The 18,246-nt window shown below is 51.7% G+C and overlaps 1 protein-coding gene, 1 long non-coding RNA gene and 1 other non-coding gene across 4 annotated transcripts in view; 2 read left to right on the forward strand and 1 right to left on the reverse strand.

Annotated features, from left to right (window-relative positions):
• SYT2 (synaptotagmin 2) overlaps positions 1–18,246 on the forward strand; it is a 527,556-nt gene that overhangs the window by 490,550 nt on the left and 18,760 nt on the right. The gene's annotated exons all lie outside the window — the stretch shown is intronic.
• Positions 8,608–15,596, reverse strand: LOC129048413 (uncharacterized). 2 transcript variants are annotated; one of them, XR_008510753.2, is made up of 3 exons: positions 13,941–15,596; positions 13,015–13,170; positions 8,608–8,786 (listed from the first exon to the last, which is right to left on the reverse strand). It is a non-coding gene; the product is annotated as an uncharacterized LOC129048413 (long non-coding RNA). The 2 variants fall into 2 exon arrangements; XR_008510752.1 differs by having other exon boundaries at positions 8,648–8,786; positions 13,015–13,207; positions 13,941–14,278.
• LOC112131556 (small nucleolar RNA U13) lies at positions 16,467–16,570 on the forward strand. Its single transcript, XR_002913592.1, has one exon. It is a non-coding gene; the product is annotated as a small nucleolar RNA U13 (small nucleolar RNA).

The following is an 18,246-nucleotide window of genomic DNA, read 5'->3' on the forward strand; positions in this document are numbered from 1 at the left end:
GGAGAGGAACTGGGTGGAGCTGGTGCAGGTGGGAAGAACTAGGGCTGCACAAGGACTGGGGAGGTGAAGTCAGACCACATCTCTGAGCCCTGTTTGTTTAGCTGAAGCTCCTTGTCCTGCTGCCTTTATTTCATGGATAAACAGGCAGGGTGTGTCTGGGGGGTGGAAAACTGGAGAAAGCCCTCTCTATTCAGAGTCCCACCCTCACCACCCCCACCACCCTCACCACCCCCACCACCCTCACCACCCCCACCACCCTCACTAACCCCATCCCAGATGGGAGCTTTTCTTTTACATCTGAGCACCCTCCTTCCCAACCCAGCAACTCAACTCACCAACACACACACACACACACACACCCAGGTGCACCCAAACACCATCTACCCCTACCCTAGCCAGAGGGTTTTCTAAATTGGATGGGATCCCAGACTCAATTTGAATCTAGAGGAAAAGACCAGAAGATAAAGTTCAGAGCATATAATAAAAAGAGTTACGTTTGCTGGATCACACACTGTGCTAAAGACTTCACTGACCCATTTTACAGATGAGGTTCAGCAAAATTAAGGGGTCTCGCCACCTTTCCGCCTCTCCGGACCCCCACTCCACGTCTTTGCAGTTTATAGAGCTCTTGAACATCCTTGGTTTCATTTAATTTGATCCTTTTTAACAGGTCAGGGAACGAAGCATTATTTATTCCCATTTCAAATGAAGGAACAGAGATTCGGAAATATCAAGTTACTTCCCACTGTGTCACTAAGTTAAGAATTGGCAGCGCGAACCCACGCCGGGTGGTTCAGTGGAGCCCCTAGCTGCACGCACATACCCGGGAGCTAAGCGGCGGCCCCGGGAGCGGGCACCAGCCTCGCGCGTGCGCCCCTGCCCACCCCAGCCTGCCTGGCCGTGCCCCTGCCCGCCCCGCCCGCCCACCCCATGGCTGAAAGGGTCCGGAAGTGGGGAGGCGGCCTCGGCTCCCGGAACAATAGAGGGGGATTAGGGCCGTCCCGGGTAGCGCCCCACCCGTCGCGTGGGCTTCTGGGTCCTGCTCCCCAGGGCTGCCGAGGACCTGTGGAACTTTCCGGAGCTCGGCACCCCTCCCCCAAGCCCACCTGGGCTCACCGCGCCCTGCACTCCCAGCCCAGGGGAGGTTCTGTCCCGCCCGCGCTAAGCGGCCCTCTCCCTCGGAGCGCATTCCGGCCTCTGGGGCCTCGAGTGCCGGTTCTGCGGTCCAGTGCCCGCCACCCTCCGCACTGATCCTCTCTCGTTCTGCCGCTTCTCTCGAATGCCCTTCCCTCTGAATAGCGCCCCACCTATCTACCCTCTTCCCTAACTCCCGAACTATTTGGTTCATCAGAGCTATAGAAAGACTAGATCCAAGATCTGGATCTAAAATACCTGCCCAACAAGAAGTCCTTGCTGATACCTAGCCTCACTCCCTCATGCTGCAGTTGGACTGAATAGAGTTCTCTGCCTGCCCTTATAATGTAATCCTCAGTGGCTCTAGGGTCAGACTGCCAGAGTTTGTATCTTGGCCCTAACACTTAGCGGTTGTTTGATATTGGACTAGTTCCTTTCCTCTCTGTGCCCCAGTTTCTGCATCTATAAAATAGTATCTAATATTCCCCATAAGATAATGTTGTGAAGTTTAAATGGGAGAACCCATGGGTTTGGCATGAATGTCAGTGGACATCCCTCTCCTTACCTGCATGTAACCAACAGAGCCCCTCCTGGTGGAGAAGGGGGGCTATGAAGTTAGGAAAGATGGGCTGGGGAGGCTGTAGGTAGAGGAGGGCGTTCTGGGTCAGCCCTGCCCTTAGGAGGCAGCAGCTGCCGCTTCTCTCTGGTGCCTCTAAGTGAGTGCCACCTGCCTCGCCCCTGATCTTCTCCTCCTTTGATCTTCTGATCTCTGGCCAGGGTCTCCCAGCCAAAGGCATTCCTGTCTCCCTTGCCTTCTCCAAGGAAAGGCAAAGGGCTGGGCTCCCTCCCTTTGCCCCAAGCTCCTTCCTCCCTCCCCTGTGTTGTGTATGTAACTAAGACTACCGGTCAGGCCCTGGGACGAAGTAACAGCCAGGACCCCTAAGGTGGCAGTGTCTAGGGGAAGGAGGGGACATGGGGAAGTGCTGGACATCAGGGCTGTTACTGGGCATGATGCCCTGGGCTGGACCAGACACTGTTGGAAAGGTGCCTTCAGCCCAAGTTCCTTATTGCCAGAGCCGGTTTATGCAGAGCCCTGGATGAGCACTGGAGAAAGTGTGTGTGCCCCTGTGAACAGTGTGTGTTCCCTGCCCTCAGGAAACTTCGGTCTGAGGAGAGATTCAGAACCACAGATACTGCTGGACAGAGCCTTATACATTAGTGCTGGAAGAATCTCAAGTACCTGTGGGTCAGGGAGGGCTTCCTGGAGGAAGCTTGGCCTGAGCTGGCCAAGAGAGACATGATTTGCCATCAGAAAGTGACCTGCCTCAGAGCTGTGCAAAGGGGGGAAATGAGCTGGGGGTGTTAGCATGGGAGTGAGGGAAAGTGTGGTGGATGAATAGTGGCTTCCCTAAAGGTGTGCCTACGTCCTGATCCCTGGAACCTGTGAATATGATCCTACTTGAAAAAATGGCCTTTGCAGATGTAGCTAAGTAAGAGATCTTGAGATGAGGAGATCCTCCTGGATTATCCGAGTGGGCTCTAAATCCAATGTCAATTGCCCTTGTGTAGACACGCAGAGCTCACACACAGAGAAGGTGAGGTGAAGACAGAGGCAGAGACTGGAGTGATGTGGTAACCACGAGAAGCTGGAAGAGGCACACAGTGGGTTCTCCCCTAGAGCCATTGACAGGAATGTGGCCCTGCTGACATCTTGATATTGGGTTTCTGGCCTCCAGAACTGTGAAAGAATAAACTTCTGTTGTTTTAGGCCACCCAGTTTGTGGTACTTGGTCACGGCAGCCACTGGAAACTAACCCAGGTAAGCAGGGAGCAATCAGCAGAGCCTCAGTGTGCTGCTGGTCCTCAAGCCTCTCTTCCCACTGTGACTTCCTCCTGTCCCTCCCTCTGCTCGCCTTCCATCACTGGCCCAAGCCAGTGACCCATCCCACACCTCTTCACCTAGGAAAGTCATTCTCACCCCCTTGAGACTCCCTTGGATTTACTCTGATCCAGCAATTCCATTCCCGGGGACTCAACCAACAGAAACACATCCATATGCTCACTAGACAACCACACGAAACTGCTCATAGCGGTGCTAGCCACGATACTCCCAACTGGAACGTGTCCGGTTGCCCATCGACAGTGGAATGGGTAAACGGGGTTGTATTCACCCATAGTGAGTACCATGCCACAATGAGGATGAACGAACTATGACCACCAGCAACAACATGGGTGAATCCTCAAACATGGTGAGGAAAAGAAGCCAGATGCAAAATAATGCCCCATTTATGATAAGGTTCAAAACACAGGCACAGCCTACCTATGTTGTTAGAAATCACGATCGCTGCTATCTTTGTGGGGGTGGGTAGTGATCAGCAGAGGGCATGGGGGTGGAGGGCTTCAGGAAAGCTGATGATGTTCTTTTTCTTGGTCCAGGTGCTGGTTACACAAGTGTATTTGCTTATGGAAATGTACCAAGCTATACACTTATGATATGTATGCTTTTCTATTATGTATATTATATTTAGTTTAAAAAAACAAACTCTGGGCCAGGCGCAGTGGCTCACACCTGTAATCCCGGCACTTTGGGAGGCCAAGGCAGGCGGATCTCTGGAGGCCAGGAGTTTGAGACCAGCCTGGCTAACATGGTGAAACCCCATCTCTACAAAAATACAAAAATTAGCCGGGTGTGGTGGCACATGCCTGTAATCCCAGCTACTTGGGAGGCTGAGTCAGGAGAATTGCTTGAACCTGGGAGGCTGGGAGGCAGAGGTTGCAGTGAACCAAGATCACACCACTGCACTCCAGCCTGGGTAACAGAGTGAGACTCTGTCTCAAAAAAACAAACTCTGAAAGTCTTTGTGAACCTCAGGCTTGCTGAGGGCTCCCCTCTAGGTTCCCATGGCATCCTGTGAATAATTCTCAGCTTTTATGTCATTAAATGAAATTGGATGTTTATTTCTGTATATTGTTTCATCATACTCATCTGTGTATCCCCAGCACTTTCCCCAGGCTCTGGCACATAGTAGATGCTCAATAAACACTTGAGATTTGCTGGCATGGCCATGGGCTTTGGTGTTGCCAGACTTCTCTCCCAGGGTTAACTGGCCATTGGCCCCAGCTCCCTGGATCTTCACAGGATTCTACAATGAGACACATTCCTTCCCACTGCTGCCCCATCCTACCCACCTTCTAAGTGCCCCCACAACCAGCCTATGCTTGTCTCCTGCCTCATGCTTAATGAACAGGATGGTAATTTTCTGACTCAATCATAATCTCTCTCAATGCAAAATTCAAGTCTTACTTATCTTGGATCTTCAGAGCCTAGGCAAGTGTCAGGCACACTGTGGAGATTCAAGAACCCACAGCCTCAAGTTGCTAGAGTCCTCTATCCAAGCCTAGGGGCAGGCACATACCTTTGTTCGTCCTAGCTTGTTTGGAATTGGATGGAAATTTTCAAAAGAAGTTTTCTTTAAAAAAAATCAAGAGAATGAATAGGAAAGGCAACAGCTTCTAAGTGGAAGGGTTTATAGAACAGATGTCTCACTCTAATGAAACCCAAGCCTGGCCACGAGCTGGCTGGCTGGCAGCTTAAGAGGCTCCCCAGTGTGGCTCCATCCTCACCGCAGCTGTCTGGGTTGGAAGCCACACCTCGGGCTCCTGCCCGCGGTGGAGCCAGGTTAGTGCTACTACCAGGTCTGAAGAGGGCTGCCCTCCCTCCCTCTCTCTCAAATAAGTCCATCTGCTCCAGCCTAGGGTTTTTGTTTTTGTTTTTCTGCTCTGTACCTCCAAGCCTCTGGCCAGTCACGTGTTCATTCATTCATTCACTCATTCATCTCTTTACTCATTCCACCAATATTTTTGAGCGCCCATGTGCAGAGGGCTTGGGCCAGCACTGAGGATACCAGGAGAGCAATGGTGGCCAGGCCCCTGCTTTCTTGGGGGGTCCCAGCCTGGTTTGAGAAACAGACAAGTAACCAGGAATCAGAACCCAAGGGAATGAGCCTTGGGGCAGGGCAGGCACACAGAGGGGAGGCCTCCCCCAGAGTTGAGGGATTAGGGAAGGTTTCCCAGAGGAAGAGACATCTCAGCCAGCCCCTTACATCCTAAATGAAACTGATGCTTCCTTGCCTCTTCCAAATACCCCACCAGAGCTGCAGGCTTCTGGTCTGAACCCATTTCTTCACCACATCCTTGCCGTAAATCAACTGTGATGTCCATAGGGCTGTTTCTTATAGACCTGGATATAAACCAATGGTGCATCACCTAAGTACAAACTAGGTAAAAGCAGTTCTGTAGGAGATGGAGTAGAGAGTGGCTGTCCAGCAGCTCCACTGATGATCTGACTTATTCTGTGAATAAGCTTGAGGCAGTGCTTGGCAAACCCTAAAATGCAGATTCTGGCTCAGTAGGTCAGGGTTGAGGCCTGAGCTTCTGCATTCCTCACACGCTCCCAGATGATGCTGATGCTATGCTGCTGGGCTGTGAACCATACTTTGAGTGAAAGGCTTTAGGATATCCAAGGGAATCCATAGAATAAACCTCCTTTAAGCCATCTTTTATAAATATGTTTTAAATCACTTTTTTTAACTAAGCATTGACCAGGCTGACTCATAGAAATATGCCACTGTGGCCTGGTCTGGACAGAGATGTCTGGCCAAGGGGCCAACCAGAGGACAAAATCTGCTCCTGCCCCACTCATCAACTCTGCCCGCTCCCCACGTGGTAGGGCCACTGGGGCAAGGGGCACCCTTTTCTATTTCTCACAAAGATGTTGCCTGGACTAGCTGCAGCCCAGAACACTGTGGGGCAGGCAGGCTGAGTGGATGTGTGGATTTCTGAGGAGGAGCAGGCAGAGGCCTCTGACCTCCTCAGCAGCAGGCAGCCCCTCCAGGATCCCTGGGGACGGCAGGCGTGGCGTCTCCAAGGTTGCCTTTATAGGCCAGGATCACGTCCTCATGGAGAAAGTGAAATGAAACCCAGGTCACCCCACCATTGCCTATGGGGCTAACAAAGAAGGGGTTAGCTTTGGGCTCTCTCCCCTCTGGCCAAAACAGGAGGGAAACTTGGGGACACTATAGTAGGAAGGAGGAGGGACTCTAGGAAGAACTTCCCAGTGATCACATTCTCTGGGGGTCAAACACTAAGCAAATGGTGGGGTGTAATGACTTGATCTGCCCATCTGGAGGTCCCAGCCCAGGTTAGGGGTAAGGGGCTGGAGTAAGGTGTCAGAAGGGCTCCCCAGGCCAAGTTTCTGAGCTTCCAAGCCTTCCCCTCTTACTACACTCTCTACCCCTATGGCTCTAGGGCCATTTGCTCATTGGCACTGGGCATGCTAGGGCTCCAGGGGTTAGTCCAGGTATTTCCTGACCCCAAGCCCCACCCCCAGCAGGTGCCCTGGGCCCCGCAACATGGTGCCTTTGTGCCCCCATGTCAATCTAGACAGTAAAGCTAATGCTTTCTGGCAGGTGGAGGCAGGGCAGGCAGAGGGGGAGGTGGCACCCTGGGCTTCTGCATTCAGAGTAGGGGAGTGGGCAACGAGGCGAGGGCTGGTGTGGCGTCGGTTGGCGGGGGGGTGGGCATTCCTCTTTCCGCTGGCTGCACATAGTTAATGGGGGGCCTTGTTCAGGCTAGGCACACAGCCCTCGAGGTGCTGATGATGGCCATGTCCTGTCCCGGCCCCTGGGATCTCAAGTCTCACAGAGTGAACACTGCAAATCTCAGGGGACCCTGGCACCTCCCTCACATCACAGTCTCCTCTTCATTGGCTCACTCATGCCCCTTCTCTCTCTCTCTCTCTCTCTCCTCCTTCTCCTTCTCCTCTCTCTCTCTCCTCCTTCTCCTCTCTCTCTCCCCTCTCTGTATCTTTATTTATACACCGTCATTTGTCTCTATAATATCCTGGGGTCAGGAACTCTCAACCCACAGGAAACCGACCCAAAGGCATCAGAAGACTTGTCCAAAGGCACTCAGCATGTCGGCGGCAAAGACAGGGTCCTAGCCCAGCGTCTCCTGATCCCACTTCCACCAGAGAACAAACCTAAAGTTCCAGTTGCTGGAGTCAGGAGGGTTGCGACAAAATTGGAGGAGGAAAACTTTGGAAGCACCTCCTTCCTCCAGAGGACTCATGCAGCTCCTCACTCCACACGACAGAGAAAAACTACAGCAGGAGGGTGGGAGATTGGAGGGAGGGGCTGAGCCAACAGGGCTCTGCAGTTCAGTGGTAGGATTTCCCAAGTCCAGGCGCTCACTCAGGGCGTTACTAAGAATTTGTCTCCACAGCTGGACCAGGGACTCTGTTTTTTGCAGTGAAAGTTAGTGTCAGCGCCTAGCACAGCTGTGCCTACTACTAAGTGTATACTTAATACATATTCATAGGTTGAATAAATGAAAAATAATAGCTAACATCCATTGAACGGTTACTGTGTGCCAGACGCCGTTCTAGGCACTTTGCATATATTAACTCATTTAACAAGGGCATCATTGTCATCCCTCTATTACAGGTGAGGAAACTAAGGCACAAAGAGGGTGAATCTTTCCCCAAGGACTGGTAAAAGGCAGAGCCAGAATCTGAACTCAGGTGGAGTGGCTCTGGGATTGGTGCACTTACCCACTCTGCTAGATTTATAAGAAACTGGGAAGGAGGCCAACACACACAGGATCTGACATCTGTGGGATGGGCCCTCTGCCCTCTCTTTCAAGCAGACTCCCTGCCCGCCAGAGCCTGACAACTGCCTCATTCCCAGAAACACTGAGACTCTGGTGTGACCCTGTGCCCACTCCAGCACAATGCACCCCATAGTCCCTGGCCCCTGCAGATACCACACTCAGGCCAAGAAGCACCTCCAACCCAAGGATGCTCAGTCTCCCCTCTAGTCCTGGGGCTACCTCCTGCCCATCTGGACAAAGGCTGCCTCATCTCCCCTGTGACATCCCTGAGAGGGAGACCCCTTCCTCTCATCCCCTCCTGCCCTAGCCCCTAGGTTAAGGGGAGAAAGGGCTACATAATTTGCAGGACTGGCTGGGCACAGTGGCTCACACCTGTAATCCCAGCACTTTGGGAGGCCAAGGTGGGTGGATCACCTGAGGTCAGCAGTTCAAGACCAGCCTGGCCAACATGGCGAAAACCCGTCTCTACTAACAATACAAAAATTAGCCGGGCATGGTGGCAGGATCCTATAATCCCAGCTACTTGAGAGGCTGAGGCAGAAGAATCACTTGAACCTGGGAGGCGGAGGTTGCAGTGAGCCAAGATAGAGCCAAGATAGAGCCAAGATTGCACTCCAGCCTGGGTGACAGAGCGAGACTGTGTCTCAATAAATAAATAAATAAATGAAATAATTTGCAGCACCCAGTACAAAATAAAAATGTGGGGTCCCTTGTAATAAAATTATTAAAAATTTACACAGCTCTCTTGCCTGTAATCCCAACAAATTCAAGACCAGCCTGGGCAATATAGTGAGACCCCACTATAAGTTTTAAGTTTTTTAATTTAAAAAAAACTTAAAAATTAGCTGGTTGTGATGGTGTGCACCTGTAGTCTCGGCTACTCAGGAGGCTGAGGTGGGAGGATCACTTGAGCCCAGGGAGTTGAGGCTGCGGTGAGCGGAGGTCATACCATTGCACTCCAGCCGGGGTGACAGTGCAAGATCCTGTCTCAAAAAAATAAAATAAAATAACACGCACACACAACCAAAAAAATAACATGGCAACAGCGGAGCAATGGCCCAAGCACGGGGCCCTGTGTGACTGCGTGGGTGGCATGTCTGTGAAGGGATCCTGGCCACCCAGTCACACATGCTGAAGCAGGTAACTGCGGTGGGGGGCCGGGTCCAGGGTGGCCTGAGAGGTGATCTGGTTCCCGGCTCTGACTCCTTTGGGTCCTGAGCTCTCATCTGCCCCAGGTAAGTGAGGGTGGGAGCCCAGGTCCTGTCCCAATTCTCATTCTGTCTTGCTTTTGTCCTAGACAATGGTTCCCTTCCTTTCTCGTCTCCTCCCAGTCTCCTAATCTGCTCTGTCCACCACAAAGGCAGCAGATTAGTTTACAGCCCCTAACTGCCTCAACTCTCACAATTCCTGGACACTTGATCCAGTGTCCTCCATCCTCAAACACTCCCAACCCTGGGTTGCCCCAGATCTGGAGCTGAGAGGAAGGGAGAAAAAATGAAATGCATACACTGGAACTGTTTACAGCCCTGTCCTGAGTGCCCCCTGCAGGCGGAGACCCATACTAGGTGTGTCTGTGTGTGTGTGTGTGTGTGTGTGTGTGTGCTCTTGAAGGATGTGTGTGTGTTTGAAGGAGGTGTGTGTATGTGTTAGGTGTGTGTGTGTTTGAAGGAGGGGTGTGTGTGTTTGAAGGAGGTGTGTGTGTGTGTTTGAAGGAGGTGTGTGTGTTGGGGTGTGTGTGTATGTTTGAAGGAGGTGTGTGTGTATGTTTGAAGGAGGTGTGTGTGTGTGTTTGAAGGAGGTGTGTGTGTGTGAAGGAGGTGTGTGTGTATGTGTGAAGGAGGTGTGTGTGTTGGGGTGTGTGTGTATGTTTGAAGGAGGTGTGTGTGTTGAGGTGTGTGTGTATGTTTGAAGGAGGTGTGTGTGTGTGTGTGTGTGTTTGAAGGTGTGTGTATGTGTGAAGGAGGTGTGTGTGTGTTTGAAGGAGGTGTGTGTGTATGTGTGAAGGAGGGTGTGTGTGTGTTTGAAGGAGGTGTGTGTTAGGCATGTGTGTGTGTTTGGAGGTGTGTGTGAGTGCTTGAAGGAGATGTGTGTGAGGGAGGGGTGTGTGTGTTTGAAGGAGGATGTGTGTGTGTGTTTGAAGGAGGTGTGAGTGTGTTAGGCGTGTGTGTGTGTTTGGAGGTGTGTGTGAGTGCTTGAAGGAGGTGTGTGTGATGTGAGCCCAAGAAAAGGAACCATGAGCACAGATCCTGCCTTCAGGAAGCTCCCAGACTGAACGGGGAGGCATGGCCCCTGCCCTAAAAGAGTTCCCCTCTCCTGATGCAAAGAAACACAGTTCCTGTCCACAAGGAACCCTGAATCTGATGAAGTAGAGCATCACAATCAGACAAACATACAGACAGACGGGGACACACACCCCTACAAAGACATAGTGAACATAATACTACCTGATATTTTCACAGGAAATAAAATCGCACCCCCTCTGTGCTAAACACCCCCCAAGCAGGATCTTGCTTCATGCAACAACTCATCAGGCAGAGATGATTATCAACACTTGACAAACAAGTGTCAACCTTGGTCTTCCCATTCCTTGGCCTGTGGGTTTTCTCTGCACCACAACCGCCTTTCAGGGGCTTCCGCATTAGGAGCATCAGTTAGACACAAGCGTTCCCTCCTCTGTGCCCCGCCTGCTGCGCAGTATCTGGCCCTGCCTGGGTGTGTTTCTCACTTCCTACAACAGGTCACAGTTATTTGCACTTGTCTTATCTCTCTCTCCGAGGCTCCAGGGGAGAGGAAAGAGGGCAAGCATTCAATCCACATTTGTCAAATGAACAAATGAGTGATAGAATGAATGAATGAATGAATGAATGCTTGTTCCTCACAACAGCCTGGGAGTTCAAGTGGCACTATCATTGGTTATTAACACAGGGCATGAGGGGCACCGCAGCACCAGTGGGGATGACATGTATTGCCAGAATCCACACAGCGTGCTGATGGCAACCGGGGCTTACACACACTCCACCGAACTGCGCTGTTCTTCTTCGTGCAAAGGAACATGGAGCATGTTGGGAGAGGTCCAGAGACCTGGAGAAAAGAATCCTCACACTGGATTCACTGGGAAGGCTTCCTTCCTATAGGAGGTGCTAAAAGCTTCTTAGTGGGAGCTGCCTTTGGCCTGTTTCTCAGGAGCCAGTGATAAGTCAGGTAGGGGGGCAATTCTAACTTGCCAATCACACAGGGAGTTGGAATAAACCTCCATGTACTAGGCCCCCATTTTCCTGGTTCACCCACATATTCCCCTATACAAAGAAGCACTTCATCTGCCCTGCAAGAACCCCAGCAATGCACTGGGCTGGGGGTGCTACATGGAGACAGTGACTCCGCACTGCTCCTCTGCTCCTCCCCCTCCATGAATCCATCTGCCTTGGCTTTGGGCCTGGGGACCACATCCAAGTCCCTGACACTGGTGCAATGGAAGGCACTCAGCACCTTTCTGCCACCTTTCTGTCAGTCTGGACACTCTCGGGGACACTCCCACCTCCTCTAGCACCTCCAAGGGCAAAGGGGAAAGGATGGTGGCAGGGGCAGAGGGTGAGAGGAATTGTGTCCTCTGGGTCTCACTCTCAGCAAGCCCTAGGCAGGCAGAGTCAAATAGGTGAAATGAAGGGCCACTGCAGGCCTGCCTCCACCGCTCCTCCCAATTGCCTCTCTCAAGGGGAGACCAGATAGATAATAACCATAGCTCCCATAGATTGGGCATTTGCTATGTGCCAAGCACTGTGTCTAATTATAAACATCTTTCCGTATGCCCATTTTGAAAGTAAGAAAACAGAAGCTGAGAGAGATGAAGAAACACACAGCCATAGCTGGTTAGAGCTGGAACTTAGCCTTGAACCCATGTCTGCTTGGCTGCAAACATGCACTCTTTCTTCTATAGCAGCGCTTCCAGGTGTGTGCCCAGATGGGGTCTCCTATCCCTTGGGATGGCTGGATGCTGTCCAGGGTTGACTGGGTGCCTTTCGCCTGAGAGGCCTTGTTGGTTTAACCCAGCACACTGAATACCTTGGATTGGGTTTGTGTGTTTGTGTATGTGTGTGTCTGTGTTTTTAAAATGTGTGCCCTGAGGGAAAAAGGGCAGAAAGCCCTGCTCTAGAACATGCTGCCCCAGGGAGTGGGACAGAACAGGTCATGGAGATGAAGTATGAAAGCCCCAATGTGGTTCCTCATTCTATCCTGGGCTCATGGCTTGCCCTTCTCCTGGCCCTGAGTTAAGTCCTTCTGGTCTTCAGGACTCAAGCCTCTTCTCTCTCCCCTGGGCCTTCCCTGACCACCTTGGTCCTCTTTCTCCCTTGAACACCCATGGACCTCACCTCTGGTCCTCCCTGGATGCTCCCAGGATTATCTGATACAGTGAGTTCACTTTTCACGTGCACCTGGCTGGTCTCTCACTGACAGTCATCACCCTGACTGCCTCCCAGAGGACCCAGCAGACAGTAGGTCCTCAACATCAATGCTGATGATAATCTCCACACTCAAGGATTCCGTCTTATCCTCCCCAGAGTCCCCAATTTCTGTGCTGAGCCCCAATACCTTCCCCTCCAGGTAGCCCCCATAGATGGGCTCCCAGAAACCACTGCTGGTGGATGGGAGGGAAATGGGGCAAACCACTGATCCTTCCCCCAGAAAGACAGGAACTGTAACTAGGCTTTGAGAGGGTGCTTGGCCTGGGATTATTGACACACCCAGAGTCCTGCTCATTCCCTTGGAGTTTGGAAACCCCTCAGCTGTGGGCCTCTGAGAGGCGGTAGATAAAGTGGGTAGGAGGGAGGCTGCCTGGGCTGAAATCCCCCCACCAGCAACTAGTGGCAGGTTGTCTCAGCCAAGCTCCTTAGCACCGAAAAGCCTTGGTTTCCTCATTGGTAAGTGGGGATAACACTAGCACCTCTCTCATGGGGTTTATGTGAGATGATGCAGATAAAGTGCTTGAGCGCACTTCCTGCCACATGCCAATCATTCAATAAATGCTGGTTATTACTATTATTGGTAAAGGAAGAGACATCAGAGTGATGGTGGATTCCTATGTATGTCTCTCTGAACCTATGGGGGGCCATCAAGACTGGGTCCCAAGAATGAACGTTCCTGATGAGCTAGTGTCTTTCTGGAAGAAGATCACAGTCCAGGGAATGAAAGTATCAACCAGGAAGGTATCCTCACCGTGCTGGAGCAGCCAGGAGAGGCAGAGAGCTGGGCACAAGATGCTTCCCTGGTCCCAGCCTCAAATTCACATCTCACAGTTAATCAGAGAGGGCCCTGGTCTCCCAGGGATGGGTGGAATTGAAGACACAGAGCATAGGCATCCCCTGATGGTTTCTGGAGGAGAAAAAAGATCGTAGCAGAGAAGGGGGAGCTGGGGATGGGACACAAAGGAAACTTCAGTTCTGGAGGTGCCTTAAGTAGCCGGGCCCAGCTCCCCCCTAACCCGCCAGCCTGCCCGTGGCCTGCTCTGGCATGGCTCCGGGGGGCACAGTGCCAACCCCTGAGCTCTCCCCCCACCATGTCCTTTTGCTGCTTCCAAAATAACTCTCTGCTCACTGCCCAAGTTTGGCCTCTCGGGTGTTTTTCTCCTCCTGGGACCTGTTCTCCCATGTCTGAAGGGTGGGAGGAGAGACCTGAATTGTCATTAGGGACTGGAGATCACTCCATTTTTGCCAATGGACTAGTTAGTACAAAGGGGACCTCACAATTCTCAGAAGCCCCCAGGTGAGTGAGTTCATTTTGGTTTGGCTAAAAGAAGTTGCCATTTCCAACATGGGGAAGGGAGATTGGTATTTTCTCCGCCACCCCATCTCCTGCACCTTCCCAAGGTGTCTGAAGCCCCAGCAGGCTCCTTGATCTTGGCCCTGCTCCCAATAGTGACTCACTAGCCTAAGGTCACATAGTCCATTAAGAATGAGCTCAGAGGAGGATCCTCACGGCCCCTCAGGGCATGTCTGCCCCCCACCCTCCCCACCCCCACAACAACACTCCCAATCCCAAATGACCCATTCACCCCTGCTTTTCCTTGGGCTATAGCAGAGAAACTCTAATTTCAAGGAACTCCAATTTCTGGGGAGAAGCTGTACTCTCCAGACAGCACTAACCTAGAAGCCCAGATTCTTCCTCTTTGGAGAGTCTCCCACCAGGCGGCAGGCTTAGCCCGAGCTCCTCCGGGCATCCCCTGGGAGAAGGATCACTTCCTCCATCATCCCGGCCCAGGAGCCCAAGAGCAGAACTGGCTGCTTGAAAGGCCTGTTTCCCTGAAAGTCAGTGGGACGGGCTTTGTTAGTAAAGGAGGAAGGTGGGAGGGAAGGGTGATCTGATGGGGCTCCAGAAGATGAGACTCTGCCATCCTAACTCCCCATCCTGTCACCAGTAGCTCTGCTGGGCCCTTTTCACAGTAGTTTATTTGTAGCTGAAGGCAATAAGAAAAACAATATTAATAGTAAACATTTTGTAAGCCCTTATAGCATAAAAGACCGTTTGCTTTCTTTGTCTCATTTGCTTCTCCTCACAACCATTTGAGGTAGATACTATTAGTGTTTGCATTTTAAAGACTGAGAAACTGGAGCTTTGGGGAGGTTAAGTGATTTGCCCAAAGACACAGCTCATCAACAGTGGCTCTGAGACTCAAGCCCGCGCCCAGCAGGGCCTCCCCATTAGGATAACTTCTGTGCCCTGTGTGTCTCTCCCCAGGGGGGCATGGGTCAGTGCAGGAAGCAGGCTGCAGCATGTGTAGGGCCATCAGGGTTGAGAGCCCATGGAATGGGGGGAAGGCGGGGGGGAGTGGGGGCGGGCTGGGGGCCAACTCTGCTCTGAGCTAGGCTTTCTTCTCCCCCGCCAGCCGCCCCACCCGGCCACGCCCCATGCCCGCTGCTGCCAGAGCCGAGAGGTTTCCTTTTTCTTTTGCCTAGGGCTGTTTCCTGCCTCTCCTTTGAACTGGGGTGTTGGCTCCCCCACACATTCACCCACCTCCGGCGACCCCCCGGGTCTGCCTTCTGATGGGCCCACCCTACTAGGCTCCACTTTGGAACAAGGCTGGCACAGGAGAGCCCCAGGGGACTCCACTTCCTGGAGTCACTGTACCCCTCCTTCGCCCTTCTCTTCCCCACCCTGGTCTGGGTGCTGCCTGGGTCCTCCCCTTCCCTCCTTCCCTTCCCTCACTGCCTGCAGCTGAGCAGCTCTCTCCGGGAGCTTTCTCTGTCCCACACCAGGAGCAGGAGATTCAAAGTGGATTGCTCCCTGCCTCTCCCACTTTCTAGTTTTTCATCCAAAACATGGCTTCTCTGGACATTGAGGTCCAGAGAAGTTTTGGGACTTGTACAGGGTCTCATAGCAACTGAGAGACTGAGGATTAGAACTCACAAACCCCAGGTTTCTGGAAGGAGGAGTCAAACTCTTAGAATCTATTAGAAAGGGCGACTAAGACTGGGCCAGGGAAGGGTGGCCTTGGAAGTGAGAAATGAGACCTGGCACGTTGGCACCCCCACCCCCAATTCACAACACATCCTCTCCAAGGCTGGCTCTCCCCTGCTAAGGCTGCCTGTTTCTCTGCTTCCTCATCTGTAGCCCCTGCAGGGGCCCATCTAGACCATGTAAGGGAGCATGCTGGCATCTTCCATCAGGTGCTCCCCTCCCTGGTTTTTCAGACTGTACTCTAAAAAAAAAAACAAAACAACAACAACAACAAAACCTAAAATTACTCTGGTTCCCAGTAGAACTCATTCCATCTTCTTGGCAGCTTCTTGCACCTCTCACAGCCCCCAACTACACACACACCTATCCTATGCGTTTCATAGAACAGGACTGCTTCCCTCCCTCCCATGCTAGCACCAGGACTTCCTCCTCCAGGAAGACTTCCATGACTGACATTTCTTGGCCCTGGTCACCCTAATAACAACACTGGCTAACATTTATCGAGCTCTTCCCATGGACCAGACATTATGCCAAACCCTTTGCAAACATCATCTAAGTGAATCCACACAACAACCCTATGAGGTAGATCTTAACCCTGTTTACAGGTGAGGAAACTAAGTCACAGAAGGGCTAATCAACTGGCTGGGGGTTACACAGCTAGTAAGTGATAGCTTGAACTCTGCTTTGTTGTGGCAAATGCCACAACCCCTTACTCTCTGCCTCCAGCATCCTGCCTCCATCATTTTGGCTGTAGACATCCCCTGCAAATTACCCTGTATCTACACACACAGAGAGACACACACAGACACACACGCACACACCATCTAACCTTTCAAACAAGTCCAGTGGTTATCAGTTATCACAGGCAATCTTAAAGGGAGTGAATTCCCAAGAAAGCAATCAGCAGTATGAAGTGGGGGTTGCATGGTGTAACGGCCCCTCCGTCAGCCCTGGTGGTAGTGGGCAATGAAAATGGGTGCTTAGGTGTGACTGCAAGTGCATGAGCCTGAGGTCTTTTACAACTAGCTGCGTGAGACAACTTTTCTGGCACAGTCTGTTTACTGACACTGCTCAGCCTTGGGGGCCCAGAATAACTACCCAGATCTTTCTACTCAGGAACAACTCCAGGGATTATCTGCCCAACAAGTTATTTGCTGTCTGTGTATTCCTGTCTCTGCATCATGTGCATATGCAATGGAATAGAACAAGAGGTGATCCTTTTGTAGTTAAGAAGCGTGACGATTGGGTTTTCGTGCTCATGTGTGAGAAGTGCCTCCCTCAAACCTTGTTATGAAGTCAGCATATTACTGGTCTTTTTTTTTTTTTTTAAGAAGAAAGAAAAAAGAATAGAACAAGAGGCATCGTGCCTTCTCATCACCATCAGATTGGATGTCCCAGAGCCAGGGGCTCCATCTCCCCCTTGGTCTATTTCCAGAACAGGCCCTAGCCAGGGAGAATGTCAAAACCCCGGTGAGTGTCAATGAGCCTCGCTGAGACTACAGTTTAGGAGGAAACTGTTGAAAAAAGAGAGACAAGTGAAGGATTGTGAGTATCTGAAGTCTGTCTTCCCAACCTTGATCAAACAGGGCTGGCATTGAGCCCAAAAGTGGTAATAGTTTTTGGACATGAGTGTCAAGGCAAAGAATACCAGTTGGCTATAAAGACACCTTTCTGGTCTTCCCTAGAACCAAGATGGAGAGGTGGAAGCACCTACCTCATGAAAGGTATTGGCTAGAAGGAGAAAATCTCACAGCCGTGGAGTGGGGGAAGAGATGTGATGTCGTTTTTATTGAGACCAGGTCAAGGAATGTGCAAGAGGACTTGCGGGTACCTTCTGGAGCCCATAGCTCCTGGGCGCCTCCTATGATTCCGTCTATGGCTCCTTCTAAGGATCTTCGAGTCCTCTCTGGCCTGCTACTTCCTGCATATCCAAGTGTTTTAACATTTTTCATTCTCAATTCTGTGTCAGGAGGACCTAAGTCCCCACCCTCCCTCCCGATCCCCAACCCCCAATTTTCACCAACTGGTTGGGCTCCAAGTCCCCAGAACCAGCCAAGTATTGATCAAAAGTTGCCCTGAGAGTCACCTCCCCAGCACACAGCTCTCTTCCTCCAGCCACAAACCATTCCCTTGAATTCTACACTCACCCACTAGGCTCAATTTCCCTCTGGTGTGGAGAGGCCTGGTAGTTTACCTCCACCTCCACGAAGCACCCATGGGAGGCAAGATAATACTAGCCATCATTTCAGAGTCACCCTCGGGTGTCAGGCACTGTGGGGACTTTCACTGAACGTATTATCCATTTAATCCTCTCAGCAACCTGCTTCCTCCTCTCCATGTACACATGAAGAACCTGAGGCTTAGAGGTGTTCAGTGAGTGACTCTTAGTAGGTGGCAGAGCTAGGAAGGAACCAAGGTTTGAGTGGCCCAGAGAGAGGCACTGCTGGTTATATCATCAGATGCGAATCTGTGCTGTCCTCAGCAAGGGCTGGGATACATGGGGCAGGGCCAAGCTGGGCATCTCCTAACATCGCTGAAAAGAGAAAGGAGCCCCAAGACTTCCCCACCCTGGCTCTTCTCCATGCCAGCCCTCAAACCCCACCTTCAGGTGCCTTTGTGGTAGAGCTGTTCTCCAGAGAGGGCAAAGAAAGAAAATTCCTCCTTTGAGACACCCTCAGGACAACTGTAGGAATCCTTCATGCACCATCCAGATGGGACCCCTCCCCAGTCCAGGGCAGGGGACACGGTCCTCTGCCACCTCCTTCCAATATTCCAGACCCCACTGCTAAATTCCCCATATTGCCTCAGGACCCATCATACTCTTTCTAGCTCCCACTCCCTCTCTTCTCTCCGCCACTCTCAGAAGCATCCCCTGAGTCTTGAGAGAGAGGGGCTTTTCTCAATCCCCAGGAAGACACAGACCAGCTCAGAAAACCCCACCTCCACTGAACCCAAATGCAGACTTCACAGCTCTGAGGGAATTGTGACAAGCTA

Source organism: Pongo abelii, chromosome 1, assembly GCF_028885655.2.
Source record: "Pongo abelii isolate AG06213 chromosome 1, NHGRI_mPonAbe1-v2.0_pri, whole genome shotgun sequence".
Classification (NCBI taxonomy): domain Eukaryota; kingdom Metazoa; phylum Chordata; class Mammalia; order Primates; family Hominidae; genus Pongo; species Pongo abelii.